This window comes from Solea solea, chromosome 2, assembly GCF_958295425.1.
Source record: "Solea solea chromosome 2, fSolSol10.1, whole genome shotgun sequence".
NCBI classification, from domain to species: Eukaryota; Metazoa; Chordata; class Actinopteri; order Pleuronectiformes; family Soleidae; genus Solea; species Solea solea.
In genome coordinates this window covers 29,647,782-29,671,475 of record NC_081135.1, presented here as the reverse complement: position 1 = coordinate 29,671,475, position 23,694 = coordinate 29,647,782, and the positions used below count along the sequence as shown (strand labels likewise).

At 39.1% G+C, this 23,694-nt stretch overlaps 1 protein-coding gene across 2 annotated transcripts in view; it reads right to left on the bottom strand.

Moving 5' to 3' along the window:
* The window catches only part of thsd7ba (thrombospondin, type I, domain containing 7Ba), a 164,762-nt gene that overhangs the window by 116,846 nt on the left and 24,222 nt on the right, over positions 1–23,694 (bottom strand). For both annotated transcript variants that reach the window (XM_058622672.1, XM_058622671.1), the window contains exon 2: positions 1,970–2,316. The gene's annotated coding sequence lies outside the window, so the exon portion shown is untranslated. The remainder of the gene's footprint in view (positions 1–1,969; positions 2,317–23,694) is intronic.

Here is a 23,694-nt window from a genome sequence, read left to right as displayed (position 1 = left end):
CATGTTTGCAAAAAGTCATGAACGGCTGCTTTTCTTCAAGGTTCAGTTTTAAAATCCGTTTTAGTGACGACGCCGTTCAGACAGTTCAGGCTGTGGCTCACTGTGGAGGCAGAATACAGGCTATCCTGACAATCTTGAAAAAGGGAAAAAAAAAAGCTCTTAAGCTGTTAAATATCTGGGTCAAAGGAATCATGCCAGGCTCTCAGTGGCCACAGAAAACCTGGCGAACAGCGGCGCGGCTCAGATGCTGCTGTGCATCCTATTAGATGCTCCATGATCTGATGTAACACAATCTGCCTCTCTCTGTCTCCTACGGTCCTCATCTACGGCTCCCTCTCTACATTCAGAGACTAAAGACCCTGCAGCTATCATAAGGGAACAGATGAGCAACACTTAACAGTTCTCCTTTTCACAGGTGGTCACAATAATTAATGTTTGATGAGATCTTTCCAAATGAAAATCAAAAGCTAATTTTGTGTGCCAAGACTATAAAAAAAAATCACAGAGTGAGCCAACATGCTCTCTTTAAAAAAAGCCAAACACCCAGTTCTGTCTGGAGAGGAAACAAAGGCCTTTGATCCTGGCCCGTTTAGCAGCGATGCAACACTCTTCACTGGATTCCCACACAATTATGTGGCAAAACAGTTAAGTCGCTCGTCATGTTATCATGTTAGGTTTCTGCCAGCATTCCTGTGCTCTTCTTTGTGTGCTGCGTCCGACACAGTCTGGTTAACACGGATCCAAGTATGTTCGCCACAATGTGGTACATGCCACTGTTTTTGACTGGCTTTGGCAATATAAAAGCAAGCTGGTGATGACTGATGTTTTTACTGGCAAGGATGACCTGGACGGCTCAGACAGAAAGTGAAACACAATGCAACCTTTGGTCGGACACTCACAGCAGCTGTTTTCAGCTGTCACTATACAGACTGAAACATATTCCTGACCATCTTCATTTGATGCCTGAATTATTTTACACTTGTACATTCATATATATGTAAAAAAATATTCTGTGTATGTATATATATATACACATATATGCACACATATATACACACATACATATATATATATATATATATATATAAATATATATATATATATATATATATATATATATATACATATATATATATACACATATACATACATATACACACATATATATATACACACATACATATATATATATATATATACACACACACATACATATATACATATATATATATATATATACACATTTCACAGCCCACATTTCTTTGCAAGCACCTTAAATAAATTAAATAATAAGCTAATAAAAGAAGACCTAAAACTTGTCTTTTTACTCAAGCCTTCAACTATAGCTCCTTTTTAGTCCACCCTGTGTTATGTTTTATTTGCACCTTTTGTTTAATTTCAAAGTTAAAACAGGGTCTTTTTACATTTTGACTTTTCCTCTTCATCCACCCCGGGTTGTGTTTTGTTGTTGTATTTGCTTTTGGATTGTTATTTTCCTTTCATTGTGAAGCACTGAGCTGCAATCAAGTGTATTATTATATATCGTATCAAAGAGTTTACGCTTGCACATTTTTCCCTGTGGTTACTGGTTTGTGTTGTTTGTATCTGGTCTTGCCTTGCATTTTAATATTTTTCTTTTACATTTTATAGGTTTTTAGGGCAGATGCGATACTCCGTTTTAGGGCAGGTGCAATTTGCTTCTGTTTGTTTGTTGTCTCTAGTGTACTGTGTACTGTTCTGCAGCTGATATAGCGCTTTTGCCCCAAAAAAAAGTCCCTGTGGCACAGTGTAGCGACTCACAAGTGTAATGGTGTGTGAATGGGATTGCAGTGGGTTTGATTGATGTAGGAAATCAGTTTGCAGATGAGCAATTAATAATGCCGCGGACTTACAGCACTTGAACCAAATGACATCAATAACAGGTGTAACCAAAAGCACGAGCATGCATTTATATATTATTTCACTTTACCTGAGAAAGATGACTGCCAGTCATCCCTTTGCGTGATCTGTTAGGTGCAGTGGCAGACCCTTTTTCACCTTTTCTTTTACGCCACAGAAGACAAGAGCAGGGCAGAGGAGGGCCTCCAAAGACTTTAAGTCTGACAGGGATGGTAAATCAGCTGTGCCAGGTCTTCTGCCTGAAGCATCATGCAGTTGCTTAATCCTGTGTGAATCAAAGTGTAGAGGGGGCTGGGGTTGTGTCACACCTCCGGCAGCACTGACTGGTATTAACTCCCCCGCGCCGTCTCAGTCAAGTACCTGCCCACTGATGTTGGCGTGTGGGGTTGGCACAGAATTCAGTCTGGGATACAGGGTCTAAAGGTAGAGGGGGAAGAAGAAGAGACGACACAGGCACTGATATAACCACCTGATACTGCAGCAGAGTAATCTGAATAAATGGAGTGACATTCTCAAGATCACATCACACATGTGTGCCACAGCTACAGACAGCGAACATAAATTAATCAATGAATGAGCATCTATGCAGGGAGGCTTCATAAAGATGCATGACGCGAGGGCAGCGACCTTTTATTTTATATACCATTTGCACACACAGGTAGAGCTGTGGGACTTTGCCGTGATTTATAATCATCTCTTTCGTCATATTTATCATACTATTCATTTTAGATTTCCATGAATATGAAAAAGGATTATTATATTTCTCAAAAAAGACTCGGGTTATAAAAGAGGTATGGCAATGTCACTTGGGTAATATATCAGCACAGTCTTGGTTGTTCCCTGTGAATTTTACATAAATGTGCAAGGCTGATAGAGACTTTCTGTCACTGACCTGTGACTCGTTTTGACAGTGATACTAAATGCAAGGGTGCAGTCCAAGAATTGCAGCTTGGGAGTTTGTTCTTTTATGACATTCAGTGATAGCACATCAACCTGCCAGCCAAGTCTGTTCTGAGCCTTTCCAAAGACAACGCTGAGTCTATTCACATCCCACACTCCGACACTGACCTTGCTGGCACATGAAAACCACAGTGACTGGGACCTTATTTCCCAAGGCTTTTAAGTCCTTTGCCTTGCCATGGCATCCTGGCTTCAGTGAGCTCAGTTTTTCTTTTTTTCTGTGCTGCACTTCTCATCCCACAGCTGGCAAATATGTGAAAGCCAACAAATAGGATGAGAGGAAGGGTGAATGAAGTAAAAATAAATCACAATGCTGGACTCCAAAGGGATAAATTGTGTATTTAATCCGTATTCAATCTCAGCTTTAAGCCTGGATAACAGATAAAGTGTGTGTGGTACCTCATACTGATTTCTCACTGCATTTGTTAACCGATTTTTTAAAGGTACCATGCTTGCTGAGAGACTTTGCAGGTTTTTGTAGAAATGCCAAAAACTAATTATCTTTACAGGATAACACATATGTGACATGCCTGCAATTTGACTAGGAATGAAAGCGTTTGTCTGCTAGTGAATCAGTCCATCACTTGGTTCTAGGGTGATATATTCTATCTGTTTAAGTCAACTTCAATCTACCTGCTGCTTCTCGTCTACCTTCGGTAGCTGGTTTCCTCAACTGGATTAGTGTTATCCTTCAGTCTTTACACCCGAAAGCCTTCTTCACCCAGCTACAGAGAATTAATGGTTTTTTTTATTAATTCAGAGAGCATCTATGATCTTTGTTTGGTTTATCTGGTAGGATGTGACCTATCCAGTGTGCAGTGGTAATGAATGAATGAATGAATGAACTTACATAATAATTACAACAGGAAACATATTAGCCAATGAGTCATGACAAAAACAGTTACAGGTTTTAACCCTCATCATTTTGGCTGCTTTTTTCCATTACTATGTTTAAACATATAGTATACAGAGGCTATAAGAATGTGCAACAGAGTGTCTTATAGCGCTTTTTCCATCTGATTAAAAAATATACATATTTTCACTAACTATATAAACACACCTGAGCAAAAAGTACACAAATTGTTTAAAATCAAATTGAATTTGTGTCATTTGGAAATACGTCACAGTTTAAATTTCATTTCATGATATAAAATGACTCAATATATAAATACTTTGACTTAACACATAAGCAGACAAACAAAAACTTGAATATGTGACCCATGAACACACAACCTCAGAATGTCCATATAAGGAGTTGCGTATTATTCCCACGTCAAATTACCATGGGTGCACTTGCGTGAGCACTAAAGGTTAATGGTATCACTGATTGGTGTATGTCATTTATCTCATATTATAAAAAGATAAATTACAATTTGCCCCTAAAGTGTGTAGATGGTGAATTTTAATCGTTTCTTAAAAGTCAGTTTAAAGAAAGATTGTAGAGCAAAAACAGTTTTATGAAAAGCCTTTGTAGCATCTATAGACACCATTCCCCACAACACAACACCTATTTCTCTGAACTTAAGCAGACAAACATCAAACTCCAATCATCAGTAAAAAAAACAGGCCATATATTTTGCTTGCAGAAATTGGAAATCCCATTCAGTGCAAAGTAAGAAGTGGCTTAATCTGACAAAGAAATGTATCTCTCGTCTGCCTGCACCTCAAACAGCCTGGCAGCCCATGCAGCCGGGGTTGTGAACTCAATCAGGTGCATGTTTATCGTTGTGGTTGCAAACATACTATGGCTCTTTCATCCCGTGTCCATGTGCTGTAGGTGCAGTGGTGTGTGGCTCGTTAGGAAAAGTGTCAGGGTCATAGCAGCGATAGCAGGAGAGATTATTAAGTCAGCTGGACCCAACCAGCCGCACCACAACAGGATTAGTTAAATGATTCCATCCATGTCGCCTGAATATCTCTCCTCACAAAATCTGGGAACTGTGGCCGTTCTCTCTCTCAACGTTTGTTGTCCGTTTCTGCCGTTGAATCAGCATTCCGGGAAGCAAACATGATTTTTTTTTTTTTTTGAAGACTGAATTACAGTGATTAATTGCAAAGCAAATGTGATCAGACAGGCTAAATTTGAAAAAGGCGGAAAAAAAAGAAAAAAAGTGGCACCGAGATGCTGGAGAGGATCTCTTAATCAGATTAGTTACATCAAATACTGTTATAGAGAAGTCTTTACTGCACTTAAGCATATTTTTTTAATTCCAGTCAAAATCGGGCACAGTCCTGAATCATCACAGTAAATAATGGCATCTGACAAAACACACCAGGCAAAGATGTTATTATATAAGCTGATGGTGTATGCTGCTCAGAGACGTCGGATCCAGAATAAGAATCAGTGCATCGCGAGATCGATTGCGACTCAGATTCATAGGTTTATAAAAACAATTCCTAGTCAGTCAGGGACATGACGTGCTGCCTCATAAATAAACCGATGTGCTTCACTGTTCAATGTATAACAGAAAATACCATCCATGCATCAGCTGACTAAAGGGGATCATTAAAGGTGTTTCATTTTATATACATTATATTATTTATGCAGCATTTCCTGGCTCAAACTGTTCAGCCTTTAGAGAGAACTGACGTTAATTGATTTGATATCTAAAACTAAGACGGACAACACTGAGTAGTACGCAATATATTTCTCATTAAATATTTCTTTACGCCATAAATAATGTATTTAAGACATGAAAGGGGATATCAGAGAGTGTCAAATTAGGCCACAACAATAGAAAAAGTATAGCTGCAAAATGATAAGCCTTTTTCTATTCATTGCCATTCAAAAGGTCTCCGGAGGAAAACAATAAGTGGAAATGGCTAAAGTTGCTTAAGGTGAAAGAACATCTCTCATTTCAGTTTTAATTGGTTTCGTTTGAATTTCATCGTCAATCAAAATAAAGTACTACATCCCCTCGAGAAGCTGCAACAGCATCTGCAAAAAAAAAAAAAATAAGAGCAGAAGAAGAGCAGAAACAGACAATAAAGAAGAAATGCCTCTGCCGTGTCAAGAAAAGCTGGGAAATTATTCCACAAAAGAATACTTTTGAGAGCGATGGATAGCTTGAGAGAGAAGAGAAACAAACCATTTTGGGATAATCAGATTTGTTTGGTATGGCTGTTCCACCTGGCCTCCCAGCCCCTGCCTCCCCTTCATTAAAAAAGCTTATAATTAGCACAACACTGGCTGTAATCCTGGTCATTCCGTCTCCCTGTCTCCACTGATAAGAGTCTCTCTTGGGACACTAGAAGGCAGGTGACGATGTCTGACTTCTGAGAAGCCGGGGGGGGGGGGGGATGTGGCCCACAGGGGGAGCCATCAGTGTGAGAGGGTGGGGTGGCACGATGCTGTCAGGATTAGTTCTGCGGGGATGTGGTTGCTGACGCAGGACTGATAACGTGGGTCAGCAGTTCCAGAGACACCTGGACCCTGAAGTCACTAGTGTCCCAGTGGAAAATAACAGCTAATGTACCCAGAGCTGTGGGTGTGTTTTGTGTGCTTGTGTGGGTGGGGTAGTGGGGGGGTAGTAGAAGATGACCAGAGATGGCTGAAACGTGAAAAAAGTCAATAATCCAGGGGGCATGTGGAGGAAAAGCGAACCATGGGTGAAATTAAAAGCCTGGTTCCTGTGATAAGCGGCGATGATGTTCGGCTCCTTGTTGAAAACGATTGTCCAAATGCTCCTGGTTGTGTGTGAAAATATAGTTTTGTTGTTTGACATAAAACAAAATAGATACTATAGTTTTCCTTAAAAAAAAAAAAAAATAAAAAAAAAATCAGCGATCTATTCACTTTCCAGTGTGAATAGACTGACAGTAACCGCTGTAACAGGCAAACTACGTTCAGTGACCCAATTCCGTATCGGTTCAAAGCAGGCTTTGCATAATAAATGTGTCAATTTTACTCATTAAAGCAGAATTGCATATTTCAGATGAAGGCATGGTTAAAATATTGTTCAAAAAGCAGAAAGTTTGTCAACAAAACCACAGTGGGTCAAGAAGCCCGAGTCAGTCTGCTGTGTCGACAGTTAAAAAAAAAAAAGAAAAGAAAGTAAAAGTCGTGAGCTCAGACACATAATCAGCGCCGCAAGAGAAAGCTTTAGTTCATGCCTAAAGACACTTGTATTTTTAGTGATAATTAACATTATCATCATCTTTCTCTGTCTCAGTTTTAAATGTCAGAACATTATGTTCACTTTGTTCACTGACCTTTCCAAACCCATCAACACTGTCAGAAGTACTAATAACCCAGACATGCAGACATAGCTGTATCACACTGGGCTACCTACATATTTAAAAGTACCAGCAAAGAGCTATGTGATTAAGCATTGTGTTGATCATGGGTTTGACATTATTGATTCAAAGCTGCAGGGGAGGAGAAACGCTACCAGGCACCGGTGATTGCTTGTTATTAAAGTGAGAAAAGATACACACATTCACACCCCTTCACGGCAGAAAACAATCACACGGATACAAATAAAACATATACTAATAGAATCGTGCCGTTTCATACAAAAAAACAATATTACTTCTTAAAAAAAAAGGGTATAACTCTGCTGCAACAGAGCTCAAAGTTCACAGTTTGAGGGATGAGGGGAGACAAGCTGGCCCTTTGTGCTTTAAGAAGGCTCCGGTATTGTGCCGTGAGATAAGGGCTCAGGACAATGGAGAAAGGGCTGTCTGAGAAACTGGATGCCGAGTCTGTGGCCGTGTGGATTATCAGTGTAGCCATGGGTGAAAAGGAGAGAAGCGAGGATGAGCCCCAAGCTGGACCAACATCTGTGACAGAGAACTATGCTTCCATGTAGAGAAAAGGCACTCAAAAGGGTGACTTCCTGTTATTGACTGATGGGTGCTCCAGGGATTAGACTTTAACCTCACATTGATCCAGTTCACTTTGCACACAAATGCACTGGTCTCAAACAGCTGGGATTCTTTCCCCCCCTCACTCGTTTCTTAATTTTGAGCGACACATGAAATGCTGCAAAAGGTCTTGCTTGCTGATCGACAGCAGGCTCAAAATAATGAAGGAGACTCACCGCGTAGCATATATATAAAAAATGAATTGCTGCAATGTCTGACAGATAGTAACAGCAGCACGAATAATACGTTTGATTTACAAACAATGCCCGACTCATTTCCGACAGGCCGCAAATAAGGCAGCGCTGCCAATAAGATAACCGATGTCAGTCACCACGCAAGTGTTGGCATAGTCTGATGAGCAGGAAATGGAGATGATAGAATGTAATTTGTCATTCACTCCATGGATGTTTCTGCAGAGCGTAGCATGAAAGGGAGCAAGTACCTACTCTTGTATCGAGCACACAGACAATGTTTTGGCAGCTGCAATTAGGCTCTTTAACCGAGTCTGCGAGCAAGGCGAGCCGGCTTTCAGAGAACGTGTGAATATGATTCTGTGAATGGGGGCAACACAATGATGACAGCAGTGGGCGGAGCTCTCAAATTGTGGCCACATAAACATTAAATCGTTCACGTCTCTCTGCCAGATTACCGGCTCCACAGTTCCAGTCTCGCACTTAAGCACAAAACTCCGGCTGAATCTCATTAACAAGATGAAGTGGATTGTGATTTAGATCACGGTTTTTCTGTTGTTTAATTCCTACTTTATTTGTATCAGTATACGTAAAATTTCAATGTCTGTTTAACAAAGCCCTTTGTGACTAATCTTAAGTACAACATTCACAGTACTTTACTCTGTTATTTGTATTTCTAGCAACTTTTACTTTTACTCCACTACATTTCCTCTAATTATCTTTGTTAGTTGTTACTACCAAATAAAATCAGAGGAAGAAGAGTTGGTAATGGTCTGTATTTATATCGAGATGTTCAAGTCCTGATGAGCTGCTTTACACTATAGTGTTGACATTCACCCATTCACACATCTTTCATAACCATTCACACGCTGCAACATGGGGTTAATTGTCTTGCTCAAGGACACATGTAGACTAGCAGAGCTAGGAATTGAACCTACAACCTCCCAGTTGAAAGACAATTTGCCCTACCGCTGAGCCACCATGGCTCATCATTACTCCTTACTTGTACTTCCAAAACATAAGTACATTTTATAACAGGAAATTACTTTTGATACTTAAGTACAGTAAATGTCATATATTTTAAGTAGTATTACAAAAATCCCTTTTAGGTACTATTTTGTACGACTGTACAGTACAGTTGTATCTTTTTGTTTCAGATCAAATGGAAACTGCAAAAAAGGTGAAGAGTAGTTTACAGAGCATTTGTGTGGCAGTTACCTTAAACCTAATGCTCTATATAGGCAAAATGACATAAATCAAATGTATAAACGATATTTTAAAAGGGCATTATTAAATTGATCATCAGATACGGTACACAAACCAGGAGATTATTCATAACCGAGACATCGACATGGCAGCGAAAGCTGTGATACTTTGGAGATGAATGTAATCAGGCTAATAATGATGATGTAATTCAGCTAATTCTCTATGACTTGTCCCCAGTGTTTTTTAAAACAGGATTAGCAGCACAGAGAAGGATAAACGTCACATATTCCACAGACTGTACGTTTAATTTCATTCATTCATTGTCTATCGCTCGATCCTCTACACGAGGGTCGCGGGGATTTGGAGACAATCGCAGCTGACACAGGGCGCGAGACGGAGCACACCTTGGACAAGCCGCCAGTCCATTACAGGGTACAATGTTTAATTTATGATGAGACTTTAATTGTCTCATCAGGAGACAGGAAACCCGTGAGCAGCTCAGTTTGAAAACATGAGACAGTTAAATTGGTTCAATGCAATATGGACCAGTGAGCCTTTTTGTTAATATAGCAATAATCAACTTAATTATACACTCATGTAATGTGGCTCAACAAAGTTTGCGTATTATTCTATGACTTTTTCCATCAATATCAGTTTTCTTTTCAATATCAGCTGTAGAATGGATGCATAGCACATAGTGTAAGCACTGAAGGCAGCAGAAAACAATGTAACGAGACAGATTTCACTGCGTCTAAATTCCAGTATAAAGCATGCAATTATGAGCTGAATAAAGACAACCAGATAGAGACAGAAGTTTTATATCACTAACCAAAGTAATTACGAATGAGCGGGGTAAAGGCAACCCAACCCCTGCTAAAGAGACAAATATTCAAATTAATTATGAGCACTTCAAGCTGAAGATACTTGTAACAAGCACCAGGACAGCATATTGCTGCGCATAATAAGGTGGTGTTCAGGTGATATATAATTATGGATATCGTAACATTTAAAAGAAAATATTCTAAGTGGTTGGAAAGAGCTTGAGAGATGAGTTTTTGCTCTGTATTCCAGACCTGTTCTTACACCATTTTGCAGCAGTCCAAATGTACTTGGATTTCTTTCGGACACCTGTCAGTGTTTTTATTTTCTGTTTTTAAACTGGGGAGTTATAGACGTAGCATAGCCGTTCCCCAGTTTAAAAACAGAAAATAAAAACACTGACTTTGGGATGGGTTAGGGTTAGGGTTAGGGTTGGCATTAGAATCAGCTGCAAGCAATCAATGTTGAGGAAAAATGTTAACTTAATGGCCACCTGAGACAAATGTCCTATAAGCACCCTTGTGCATTGCAGGTATCAAGACCTTGCAGTGTCACTTTGATGAAAATTGCATCACAGAGTGAACAAGAACAATTTTCTTCCGACTGTGATCGCCATCAACGTCCATTATAATCAGCCTTCATTTACATTGTGTTATTATTCTATAAATTGATAGAATGAAGTATGAAGAATACTGGACTCATATATATGTATTTTGTTTCCTTACTATGACGACGACTAATTGTGGCCGTCCTGACGAGACACAAGTGTGAAGCATTAAACTGTTAAAAGAGGAAATAGTGTTGACATACCCATCAAAGCAAAGGATAATTTATTAGCTGTAATAAACATAAACACAATAAACCGTAAGATTCTCTAATCGTGCAGTGCGTTAACATGGCTGAAACGTGAGCCAATAGGTTTTGTCATAATGAATGATTTCATGTCTTGCTTTCGCGGAGGTACATAATACATTCCTTAGTAAAGATAATAAAGCAAAACCCGAGAGGTGCGAGCATTAAAAACAAATGTGCTTTAAATTGTAGGAACGCTACAAATATGAACTATCAAGTGAGAGAACACGACCCCGCAAATGCCCTGGGATGCTGGAGGGAGTAATTGGTTCAAAATTGTTATCAGCACGATGGCCACAGGCACCAACTGGCCGGAAATCGTTCAACTGCAAGCTGCTGAGGTGACGAATCTGTCTGACCCCGGAGGCTGGTCCGCACACGCAAAAATGTCAAGAGGGAATTTCAAATCAGATGTTAAGTGGATAAAATGACAGCCATTTTTTTTTTAAATTTGATAAATTATGTTGGGAACGACGATTGATTGGCAGGCAACAGCATCTAACTGCATCCATCTGCTACTTCCTAAGTGAAGTACTTCAAAGTGTATTATTTGTGAACTCTGTAACTGCTTTGTTCTTTGGGGCCACCGTACAGGAACGGGTTCACCAACTCTGGTCAAAATAAAAACAGTTTGTTTTTTTTACCCTTTTGTAATATTGTACAATTCTAACATTGTAATAGCAAAAAGACCAACAACAGCCTTTCTGCATGGAGTTTGCAAGTTCTCCCCGTTTCCTCCCAATGTCCAAAAACATGCACAAGTTAATTGGATAATCTAAATTGAGAGAGTGGCGTCCTGTCCACGGTGTGGCCCGCCTTCTCATCTGGGACCATCATGTCGAGGATAAAGCAGTAGACGATAAATGAATGAATGAACTGTAATAACGTAGTGTTAGGTGTAGAGATTTGTAAGGTGTACAAAAACAGCGTTTCTCTCTTTAACAGTTAATCCAGCAGACTGGCAACATCAGAGCCTGCATGAGAAAAATAAATACCACAAAACATCACGCATTTGTAACGAGAAACCATGCAAAAATTGCACTTTTTAATACTGTATATTGCTGAAAACATGCCATATTCAAATTCATTTTTCTATACTTGATTGGATTTTATTGGACTATTACTTTAATATGACCTTTAATTTTACTCACGATTGATTTAACAAGTTATTGTTACAGAATTACAAACCTACATCATCGTCCGACTCCTGGCTGCTTCCATTATACAGAGATTTTAATAATTGATTATGTATTAGTAACAGTTTAACCCTTATATAAGACACTCTGCATCCCTAAGCCTCTTCTACCACAGACACAGCCTGTCACGGTGCTGCACGACTACAGCACCGCTCTGCACCAGCAAAATGATGCATACTTCATTTCAACAGAGATTATGTAAATATGTTTAGAACCAAAAGATAAAAAACAATGCATATTATTCACAAAATGTCAAACTAATGCATACGGAACCTGTCAGACATACATTTAAAAGTTAAACACATCTTAAATGTTTGTTCGTTTGACAAAAGTTGAAGATAGAATAATTATACTTGTATACAATCCCAACCCCAGAATGAGACTTTTATATCAGAAGCAGAGTCAGCTCTATATAGGCAGACATTTTGGACCACTATGTTTTTTTTTTTTTGTTTGTTTTTTAAACAATATAGCCCACAATGAACAAAACAAAACGTCTTTTGAGTTCTGATGCCAACTAATGGCCTCAGTTTTCTGGGATGCAAAGGGCACTGTGTTCATTCACTACCTTCAGAAAGGCCAAACTATCAATGGAGAGTACTATGCCAACTTACTGAGGCAGCGGTGAAAGGCCATCGAGACAAAAAAGGCCAAGAAAACGGACCAAGGGGATCTTGTTCCATCAGGACAATGCTCAAGCACACAAGTCTGTGGTCGCTATGGCTGCAGTGTGCGACTGTGGCTTTGAACTGGTCGATTACGTTTGGCACCATCTAAATATCTTCTGCTCCCCCGTCAAGAAAAAACACTTGGCTGGGAAGCAGTATCGGACTAATTATGAGGTCATATCTACTGTTGAGGATTTTTTTTTTGGACCATCAGGATGAGAATTTCTATGCCAAAGGCATCCAAGTGCTGCAGCTCTGATGCAAAAAGTGTGTGCACTGCAGGGGAGAATATGCTGAAATAAAATCTGCATTTTCAAATTCTGACCATTGCATCACGGTCCGCCTATGAACCTTTCAGTTTTAATGATTTCTTTGTTATATGGAGCAAAGAACCCATCAAATATTCACATCTAAGAAGCTAAAACAATCAGAAAAAAATGTTTTAATCATTAGAAAAACACTCAAACCACATTATCAAAAACCATTATCAAAACAGTTGACGATTAATTTAGTCATCGATTAATAATCGATTAATCAGATAGTTGTTTTAAGCCTATATTTACAGTATATGGGGTTTCATATCTATGGCATTCTCAAATAAAAGTAACAAAAGATTAGCTGAAGGCTAGTCTTGCAGTAATGTCAAAAGACTTCTCTTTTGACTTGAAAGCCAAAAAGTTAACAGGATTTTATCAAACTAAAAATATATATTTTTTAAAAAATGACTCTCTTCTGCACCAGGCAGCAAAATAACAACTTGCAGCAGCAACAGTACAGCACAACACTTTCCAGTCTGACTCCGACTCAGGCCTTCTACCACTACATACAACTTTCCCAGCTCCTGCTTTACAGTACAAGGCAGGATTTAAAGGATCGTTCTTGGAAGTAACTGTTGAAAGTCTCTTCAAGCCACTGAGACAAGAAAAAAAAAAAGCTAAAGCTGCCCGAACTATTGCAGCAATAACTGAACCATGTTCGATAACGACTTGACTCTCTGATTTCAAGTCATTATTCCACGGAATCTTTTTTTGAACCCTCAAACATTTAGAGGAGCTCAGAGGCTTATTCATGGCGCTTTGAGGTGTGAGCACCGAGATGAGCGGCTATGCCACTGCGGGAGCCGCTCGTCTTCAGAGCTGCAACACTCAGCACAAAGAGAAAGTTAACACAGACGATTAACTTGAAATTACAAAAGGACATCGGCGGAGAATGTAAATATATGGAAAAACAGACTTCTAACCATCCGCATTTTCCTTTTAGGTATGAATTAAGTTGGAGTATGTTAAAGCATGATAAATCTGTGAAAAACCAATTCATCTCCACCTTATTTAATGGTACTTTTTTTTTGAACTTATCAGTCTAACTTTGTTTCAGATCTGTCCCACAAAAGTGTGTGACACAAGCAGAAATAATAACGTGATTGACTGAACTGTCTCACCTGGGATGGAAGATATAAAGTTGCCAGTGTGTTGCACATAGGCTGTGACAGTGGCTGTGCATCAGCGGAGCTCTCCGTCTGACCTTCCCTGCTGTTGAGCCCATTACGCTTCAATTAACAACAGTGGCCTGCTGCGCCCAGAAGGAACAGCTGCCGGGCCCACATGGTGGTAATTCAATGAGAGTCCGAGACAGGGGGACACAAACTTGATCTACCAATCACACACACACACACACCTATGCACGGGGGGGGGATACACATTTATTCTGCTGAACAGGGTCTTAAGATGAAGGATGGAGAACCATGACCTGGGAGTATCACAGTATGTGAGAGCTGGTTGGAAAGATTGCTGAGCTCTGCCATATGGGTAATTTGATTTTGCATGCGACAAAAAAAAAATCAGATTAGTGCATATGCTCTCGCATAACGGATGCGCCAAATTAATGTGAAAGTGCTGTTGCGATTTCTTTCCTGTTTGCATTTCATGATCAGGGTGTGAGATAACATTATCTTAACTTTACACTGTGTCTTAGCACACAGTGGTACAGTTTGTACGCAGTTATATTAATGACTGATTCTTTCCAGTTACTCCATCAGCAGCTGCTTATAACATACAGTAGGTATGGCACTTTCAAACAAAAGCTGTTTAAGTTATAATGTCTTCACTGAATAGTTAAGTCTTTCTCCAATGACCTAATGTTCAAAGTGTGACACAAAGCACACACTGTTATTATATATGCAGTAAATGTATGCTGGTTAGTACTCCAAGATGTATCATGAGCTAAATCAAGATATGAAAAATTAGGTTTTCACTGAAGCGACAAAGCATTAAGAATTTTGGCGGGATGGCCAAATTTTGGAGTCATAAACCATGACTACACCCAATCTGTTGCCGTTGGGTAGAATCCAGGGAGACACAGAGTTTCTGAAGACCAGTTTCCACAAAAAAACTTTCATATGGGGGGACCCGATTCTTCAAATATGGCACACCATTTCAACCTAATTCCTCAAATAAATTATAAGACATGATAACATTTTGGACAGTTTTTAACCGCCATATCTTTAAAACCTAATTTTGTTTTTTTTCTAAACGATATAGTATATATTTGATAAATGAGTTGCAACATTCCGAGTAAGTGATTTCTGCCACTGGGGGGGGTCTCTCAATTAAAACAATAGCAGAAATCCTAGTTTATGACGTCGTGAAGCAATGTGGAATCATGGTTATTGCAGTCTGGGGAGAGCTTCAGCAACAGAATGGCCAGCAAACACGCAAAGAGTCGTTGTGATCCATTAGTGACAAATACAGTCAATAAAATGCAAAAACAACGAGCGGTACCGTATACTTCCTTCATCGCGCTGATGTTTCATACAGGAGAGTCGCGTGTAAGTACTGTGTACATGCTGTAGCCCGTTTTGGCGCTCATTAAATTTAATCAAAGTTCTGTAAAGCCTCATTTCACAATAGTGGAGACGGGTAAAGTGAATTACGTCATTAAAAGACAACCAAAATAAAACGGTTCATTACCTTGAATATAACAATGGATTTCTATGGAGTGTTGGAAACATTTCAGCTAATGTAATTACACAACAAAAACATATTAATCCTTATTATGTTGTTGTTTCCCATGCAGAAATGTTACATATAGTATTAAGTAAGAAAAAAATATTCAAATTTATTTGGCAACATCCCAAATAATATCTGCAATGCGGGAAATCGCTGCTTAAGAGTACATACAATAGTATGTATAAAGTGCAAGGGGAGAAATGCTAATCAAAGAATTCATTTGTAAATAATCCAGGTAAAACACATGTACCTATACCATAATGTCTCAACTTATTGTGCAAAAGGTCACCTTGAAACTTTGCTCATGATGCAAAGCTCTACAATCCCTGACAATGCAATTAACATGAAAAATGTGAACAATACGTTTGCGTGGACACGGTATCCCAAACTCACCTAATAATGTCCACATCTTATCTGTAACGTCACCTGGAGCGTATGAGGAGTGTAATTACACTGGGACCTGCCAGCCTGGGACAGTGCTGTGGCCTGATTGGATCTCGCCTTGGCTTGACCTCTTTGACCCGACGTGACAGAACCCGCTCTCACCATCTCCACGAGGGACAATGCCTTCTTTAAATCAACTGATAGAAACTCCAGATAAAATGGTGCGGATCCTATTAGAGGGGGACATAACTCTCCACACTCTTTCCTCTCGTTAAGAATGGAGTGTTACATCCGTTAAGGTCAGTTAGAGGTTTGGCCTCTTAATGAGCAAAATGTCTGATTGCACAGTCAGCAGGGGGGCTCCTTCATCAAACTGTGCGTAGGTAGGCCGGAAAAGTTGGCCTACGTATATTCTGATTAATAAAACCACGTGCAGACACGCCCCACGCCTGTTTCCCTTTATAAATCACAATCAACTCGTAATTCAGCGCAGCTTGTGCGCGCTGTAGATAATGCACGTAGTTACCCGTGAGTAGAGAAACCTCCCAGATTAATATCCGTTGATCGGGAGTGAGCGGAAAAGTCATGGCAACCACAGAGAGAAGAGGAAAGAAGAGGAGGCTCAAACAATGAGAAAATGGCGGCGCGTGTTGCTGACGCGTATGCGCGCAAAAAAAAAGAACAGAGAAAGTATTTGGTGGACACAGTGTCGTCATCATTAATCCCAAAAAAGGCATCAGTGGCCCTCGAGCACTCTAGCCATCATCGCGTCTTGTCATTCCTTTGTATGCCCTCCTCGTTTGATTGAGTCTGAACTGCTTCAGTTGTGGCAATTTAACTGATCGTAAATGACAGACTGTTCTACACAATAATGACATTATTATTATTATTATTATTAGTGATAATAATATAATGCCGGGAATGAGACGAAATCCAAAACAAAAAAAAAAAATATCATTACAAACTCATTATTTTATGCAAAATGTACTCAGGTCTTCTCAGCTGCAGCACAAGAATGAGGATTTGGGCAAATGTAATCTATCCTTCTGTTTACCTCGTTATCCTGGAGAATGTATCTCATTCCACAAAAGTATTTTTTAAAGTTTTTTGGGTGTGTATGTAAGTGTCAGGGAGTATTCGTCAAGCAGGTATTTATTTATTTATATGTTATATATGTTTAAAAATACCTCTCGTCCATTTGGGCAAACAGTATCTTGTTGTGAGCAGTGATTTAATTTATTCTATTTTAAACAGTTCGTGGTGATTCATCCTTCTGTTATCAGAGTCACAGTTTCTCCTCTCTCCCGTCAAGTTTTTTTTTTTTTATATAAATATAAATCCTTTGTATAGAAAGTGGCGTGTGCTTTCTTGCGTATGTACACAAGTTTATAAATACGGCCCCGGAACTTACTTGGAGGGCAGATAAATAAACTCTGGGCAAAGTCATTTGGACTTGCCGTTGAGACTGAATCACATCAATCCCAAGCAAAGCAAATTCAGTAAAAACAACCTGAGCACTTGTCAAAGATATGGGATATTTCGGCGATGAAGCGGTTAAAATATTTTGAGACAGTGAGCAATGACATCTTCAAGGTGTATAAAATGTCGCAACTGGGAAAAAAAAAAGTAATTGGCGTCATCATGCTCTATCTCCGATCAATGTAAAACGAAGAAGGTATGAAAACAAACAATTTCAGCGTCATTGTGTCAGAGGATGAGTCCTCGTTAGGAAGATAAAAGGTGATCGTGCACTTTATCGACATGACTCTTCTGCCATTTCATTACAGGGACGGGACTGCATTTGTCTCTTTGAATCTTCTAATTTCCTCAGACCTTCAGTCTGAGTGTTGCCTTCACAACTGTCACATTTGCATGAACAAATCTGAAGAGACGAAATGGAGTCTCGGAACAACACAAGCCGAGAACCTCCGTACTGAATAATGCATTCCTTAACGCGCCAAAAAAAAAATGAGAGTGCTGTGAATTAAATGATGAATGAAAACTTAAATAATTGACAACACAAAAAAATTGTTGCGCGGCTACATATATTTTAACCAGTGACAATAATTAAGCAAAGATTTTGCTGGGATTGGGATTAACCACATCTTTTCTTCTTAAATATTTTAGATTAAATCACAAAAAATGATGGGTATCTAGCAGTCACTTTTTATTTAGAGCACTTTTTCCAACCAAAGTAGTGTGTTACACATAACAATGGCGAGAGATATAATGTCACAAAAAATACAGCAATGTGTGACCATTTAAATAATAAACACAATGCCGTGGTTATAAATACAGATCGTATATTTTGTTTTATAAAAAGGCAAATTAATATTCAAGAAACCCCACCAAATCATTGCATATGAGACAAATCCAACTGTGACACCTGTGTCTGGATATGCACTGGCTCCTTTTATACGGACCACATTTGTACACCTCTAATTGCTTGAAAATCTATACTCCTGCTACACTTCCATATCCTTGCACCACATGTTCTGGCTCATTATATTCTTTTTTTACAAGAACAGTAATGATGAATGATGAAAAGGAAGGCTATACTTGATGTTCTTACAGCATATACTGACATTAATAAAGAGCAGTGGCAGGAGTAAAGAGTCTGGACCCTTTGGAAAAAAAGGGGGATTAACTGGAGATTAGAACAGCACTGGGTGATCCCGGTGTAACATTATGGAAATGATGGTACTGTATACATAAACATGCAATTAAACTGAGAGAAGCTGACATTTATTAAACATGAACATCTCTGGGAATGAATGTGCTATGTGGTTCATGAAGCCTGTATTAGCTGTTTAGGTCTGAATAATCAACTGTCAGGGTTAGGGTTTGTGTTCCTCTGTAATTAACTGATCTGAAACTAATACAGCTTACTTCTTAAACTTCTCAACCCTCGAATGAGCCAACTACACGTCTAAAAAACCTCTGTCCACACTGATTTCAACCTTGAGTATACCAGGTCAGACCTGGCATGAGACTTGATTGTACCCGACGCCCACGTCCATATTGATAAATGCCGATCTTTGCATGGAAATGAGTTTACGCCCACTTTTGTGGTTCACACACGTTTGATAAATGAGGGCCGACATGTGCGAGGGATACTAGAAGCTCACTGCACATGTTCATCTATTTCTTAGTTAAGAAGTGAACAGTTTTTTTTTCCTGCGTAGGCTATTTTCAGGAATGCATGAATACAGTCGCACTGAATAATTGCAAATTAATATCAATCTTTGATAGAGAATAATAATGGAACACACTGACGTAGAGAATATTCACCCTTTCACACAGGAGGGCTAATTGCTGCTTTTGCAACCTCTGCGTGGGAGGACATTGCATGACATATGGACTTGCTCTGCAAGTGCTCTATCTCCTTTGTTGGGTGAGGCACTTATCTGATTGTGTCCTGCAGAAGATGGAGGAAGGAGAAAGGGGACGCCGAAAGTGGGACTTTATTGAACAGTCCGTCTCTGTGGACAGCCCTGGGCTGGCTCACTTTGGGAAGGCAGAGACCTCACCATGGTAAAATCCAATCAAATGTTTTGAGGGATGACAGGGCCAATCAGTCAGTGACTGGTTCCTGCTCACCTCTCGGGTTCAGCTTAGAAGGTAAGCTCCTGGATTAAGACTCTCACAGATGCAGAGGCAAAACATTGTTGGGGAACAGGATAGAAATGAAAAGACAATGATTCTCGTCCTCTATCAGTTCTATTTTGGTGATGACATAAAAAACCGAGCTGCTTCACCGTTTCATCCTTCCAATTTCTCAGGACATAATGCTTTTCAAAGAAGGAAAATCCTTTTAGAGAGTCTTCAAAATCTCCAATGCCGTTTCCAGATAATGCCAGGAACAATGCCTTATGCCAGAACTGAGTTTAGACATCACTAAAGAACTGAAACTAAAACAGTACAGATCTGCACAACAGTATTTTTTGTCCAGGTCTGCTGCAGAGGTACCATTAAACTGAACTGGGATGGTAAAATATGAAAGCATCTGCTTCTGTTCAAAAGACCTGTGATACAGGTCAATGCTAGTGAGAACGCTAGGAGAATGCACTGGAATATAAGGACCTCAGCAGTTTGTAACTTTGTTCAGTACAAGCGAACAATGACATGTTACACAACCAGCAGAGTGTAGAAACACTAACAAAAGAAAGAAAAAAAAAGAAGCTGGATTGGCGTCATCATATCTTAATAACTTACAGTCGAGTAACACTGATGAGATTTTGTTTTACCAGATGAAGTTCTTTCTGAAGTAAGGTGAAGAATTAAACAAAGAAATACAAACCATCACACAAAGGCATAACAACATGTGTAATACCAACACCGTACGGGGGTTCCTCGTGGTTTGGAAACGGTAGCACTTATGATGTTGGGCCTGGAAATAAATAACACTCACGGCTCAGTTTATTCATCAGGTTATTGTGCTAATACTCCGTTATGATGCCGATGCTCCATCTGTCTACTATAGTAGACTAACAAATCAATGTACAGACTAATCTAAATTCACATACCATCTGTGACTTCAACGTGACTGTCTGAATTCCCCCCCCCCCCCGCTTGCCACGGAGAGAGATAAAAACCAGTCGTCGCTCAGAGACAGTGGCACAAAGACCTCTAAAGCTTTTCTGCTGAGCGTCATCCACCTCTGCCTGCAAAGTCAAAACAAGAACTTAAAAGCCACGTCCTAAAATACAAGAGTCTGGCTTTTGTACAAATACTTTTAGTATATAATACTTTTTACTTTTTTTGCACTATTGAATGGATTAAATGGATGACAGACACAGTGTAAAACAATTAGGTTCCGCACAGTAGAGTGACTGGGCCAAATTCCACAAAAAATGTGATTTTTCTTAATACTTTTTAAGTGACACTTCTTTGTTTGCTTGCCCAATTAAAAGCAAAGGCTCTCATAGAGTCTAAATGCACATTAATTACAAAACGATTATGTGTCAGTCTTTCATTAAAAATACAACAAATTAGCTGAACTAAAATAATCCTTAATAAATCCTTATTAAAATAATACTATATATATGTATATATATATATATATATATATATATATATATATATATATATATATATATATATATATATATATATATACATACACATACATATATATACATATATGATCATAATAATAAATGATTTATTTATTCATTCTGTTCCATTGTCTTCCGCTTATCCGGGTCCGGGTCGTGGGGGGCAGCAGCCTTAGCGAGGAAGCCCAGACCGCCCTCTATCCTCCACCCCACTTATATAGTTTTAAATGTATATAATTCAGTATTATCAGTAAAATGTTCGTTTTTCATGATGACACAAGCTTTGTTTACTAAATCTGTTGCCATCACATGAACAAGATTTTTCTTAGTGAATCTGAGTCGCGTAACGTATCCTCTAATGCCGCTTATACATATCAATATATGATGCGACAGAGCTGCAAATGTACAACATGAGGTCATAGCCGCTTCATATTAAATGCCGTGTTGTGTGTTATTATCTTTTATTCATTTGCAGCAGATGTGGTTTGTTTAAGAAAAGCACAAGTCAGCTGTTTGTTTTGGATGTGGGCTTTGAGACCATAGCTTGGAGGAGGCGTTTCCCACCGAGGGTTACAACCTTGAGCTGAAGATATCTCGCAGCTTTGCTGTGAATGCTGAATGTTTTCAGCTGTGTTTATTTCTTATAAAAAGGTGGTGGCATGGATGCAACAAATAAGAACCTATGTGTATGTGTACGTTTAGTTGTGCTATCATTTGAGATTGAACACTAATGTGGAAGGTGCAGCACAGAATGACTGACGATAATATTCTGGTTCAATCAGATCGTAAATACAAGGCCTATGATAAGAATTTCATCATGATACAGCAGTACAACAGAACAATAAAAACTCTCTACTGTATCTGAAGAATACAAAATGCTCCTACAAAAGGAAAGTGTCCATCATTATCCCAATGTCAACTTCTTCAGCCAGTTAACTTTTGTTCTCATTACCCTAATCCCTGTTTTAAGTGCCATCCAGAGGAATCATGAGGTAGTCAGCTGTAATGACAAGAGGTTTCAGGGCCAAACAATTTGGGACAAATGCCTAATTAGGACATTTCTGACAGATATTGTGATAGATAAAGTCACACGTCAGTTCAAGATTCACTGTGTTCCAGATTTATTAAGTGACGGAGCATTACCTCAAGTCACAGTGGTTGGGCTCAACATTGAAATGACTGTTAGCCATCAGTGAACCATTCACCCCAAACCCCAGACTGTACACTATCTGATTAAAATCCTTATCCATCACTTATATATACACCTTATTTTTGGCAGACAAAAGTAAGAAGACTTCCGCGATTGTTTTTGTGCAAGACGTCCGGTTTGGCAATTCCAGTCAGTGGTTGGCTATCTTTACGCAGCAGGCGGGACGACAGCATTGAAGGTTAACTTTGGCTCTAACAGTCGGTTTAAGGTTTTCCTAGGACATGTTTTGATCGTTGGCCACAAACGTGTTCCTCCTCTGAATTTGAAGACGCAACCAAAGCATTCATGTCTGTTCTTGGCACTTTTCTTTGAAAATAAACCTAGAGGAGGACAGCCCGTATCGCAGGTGGCTGGTAAAACAGTAAAACAGTAAAACATCCAAGGCGACATCTTATGAGGACAACAGCAGCCGCAGGTAAAAACAGTTAATTATGATTAAGTGCTGTTAGTGCGCCGAGTTGGTGTCCCCAAGTAGCAGCTGATACAACTAGGTTGTTTTGCTTATTTTTATGAATGAATTACTCCAATTCATTCAAACGTCCACACCGAGCGACAGCACAAATTACAAATATCCTCATACGTTATAAGGCGGCTCCGTAATATACCATAGATGTGGAACTAACGATAGTTTCAAGTGTTTCCACGATATTGTCAAAAACGCAAACTTGGACCTCTAGTTATTGCAACATTTAAAAATAAGGTTTATACAATCGAACAATTCAAAGACATCGCCTCGTCTATGGACTGAAAATCTCATTAGTAATTAGATACTGCAGCTGAACTGATGGGAAAATTCAATTGCATTAATAATATGAGAAGATTTTAATAAAACATTATGACTACAGGTCATTAGAAAATGTCTTTGATGAGAGGGTAAGACCCGAGGTAAAATATCTCAACTATCTGAGTATGTAAAATGAGCATAAAATACAAAGTGATAACCAGGACTCAGAGGTAAATGTGACATGTTTCCACGTGTTGATAGTGTACTTCTCCGCTAACAGGTATTTGTCACACCAACTGTGTTCCATATTAAAGAGTTAGTAGTGTAGTTTGCATGTTTGCTGAAACACTTTCGCAATTAGGGCTTTAACTGTTCACTCAGGTCTCAGTGTAGTTGAGAGGGTTGCTTTTTTTCTAAATATCCGATTAAAAAAATAAACGATTTATAAGCCCGTTAAAAGCCTTTGGGAGATAAAAACCTCTTTGAAAAAGATTCCCCCCCCCCCCGGCACTACCTCGTCTGTGAAAAACCAAGGACCTAATCCAAACATCCCAATATCATTTGTAGAGCTTGACCATGGAAATTGTGCAGAGACGCAAGTCTCTCTTTTTAATATTGACATGTTTTTCTTCTTTTCACAAAAACAGTCTAGCAATC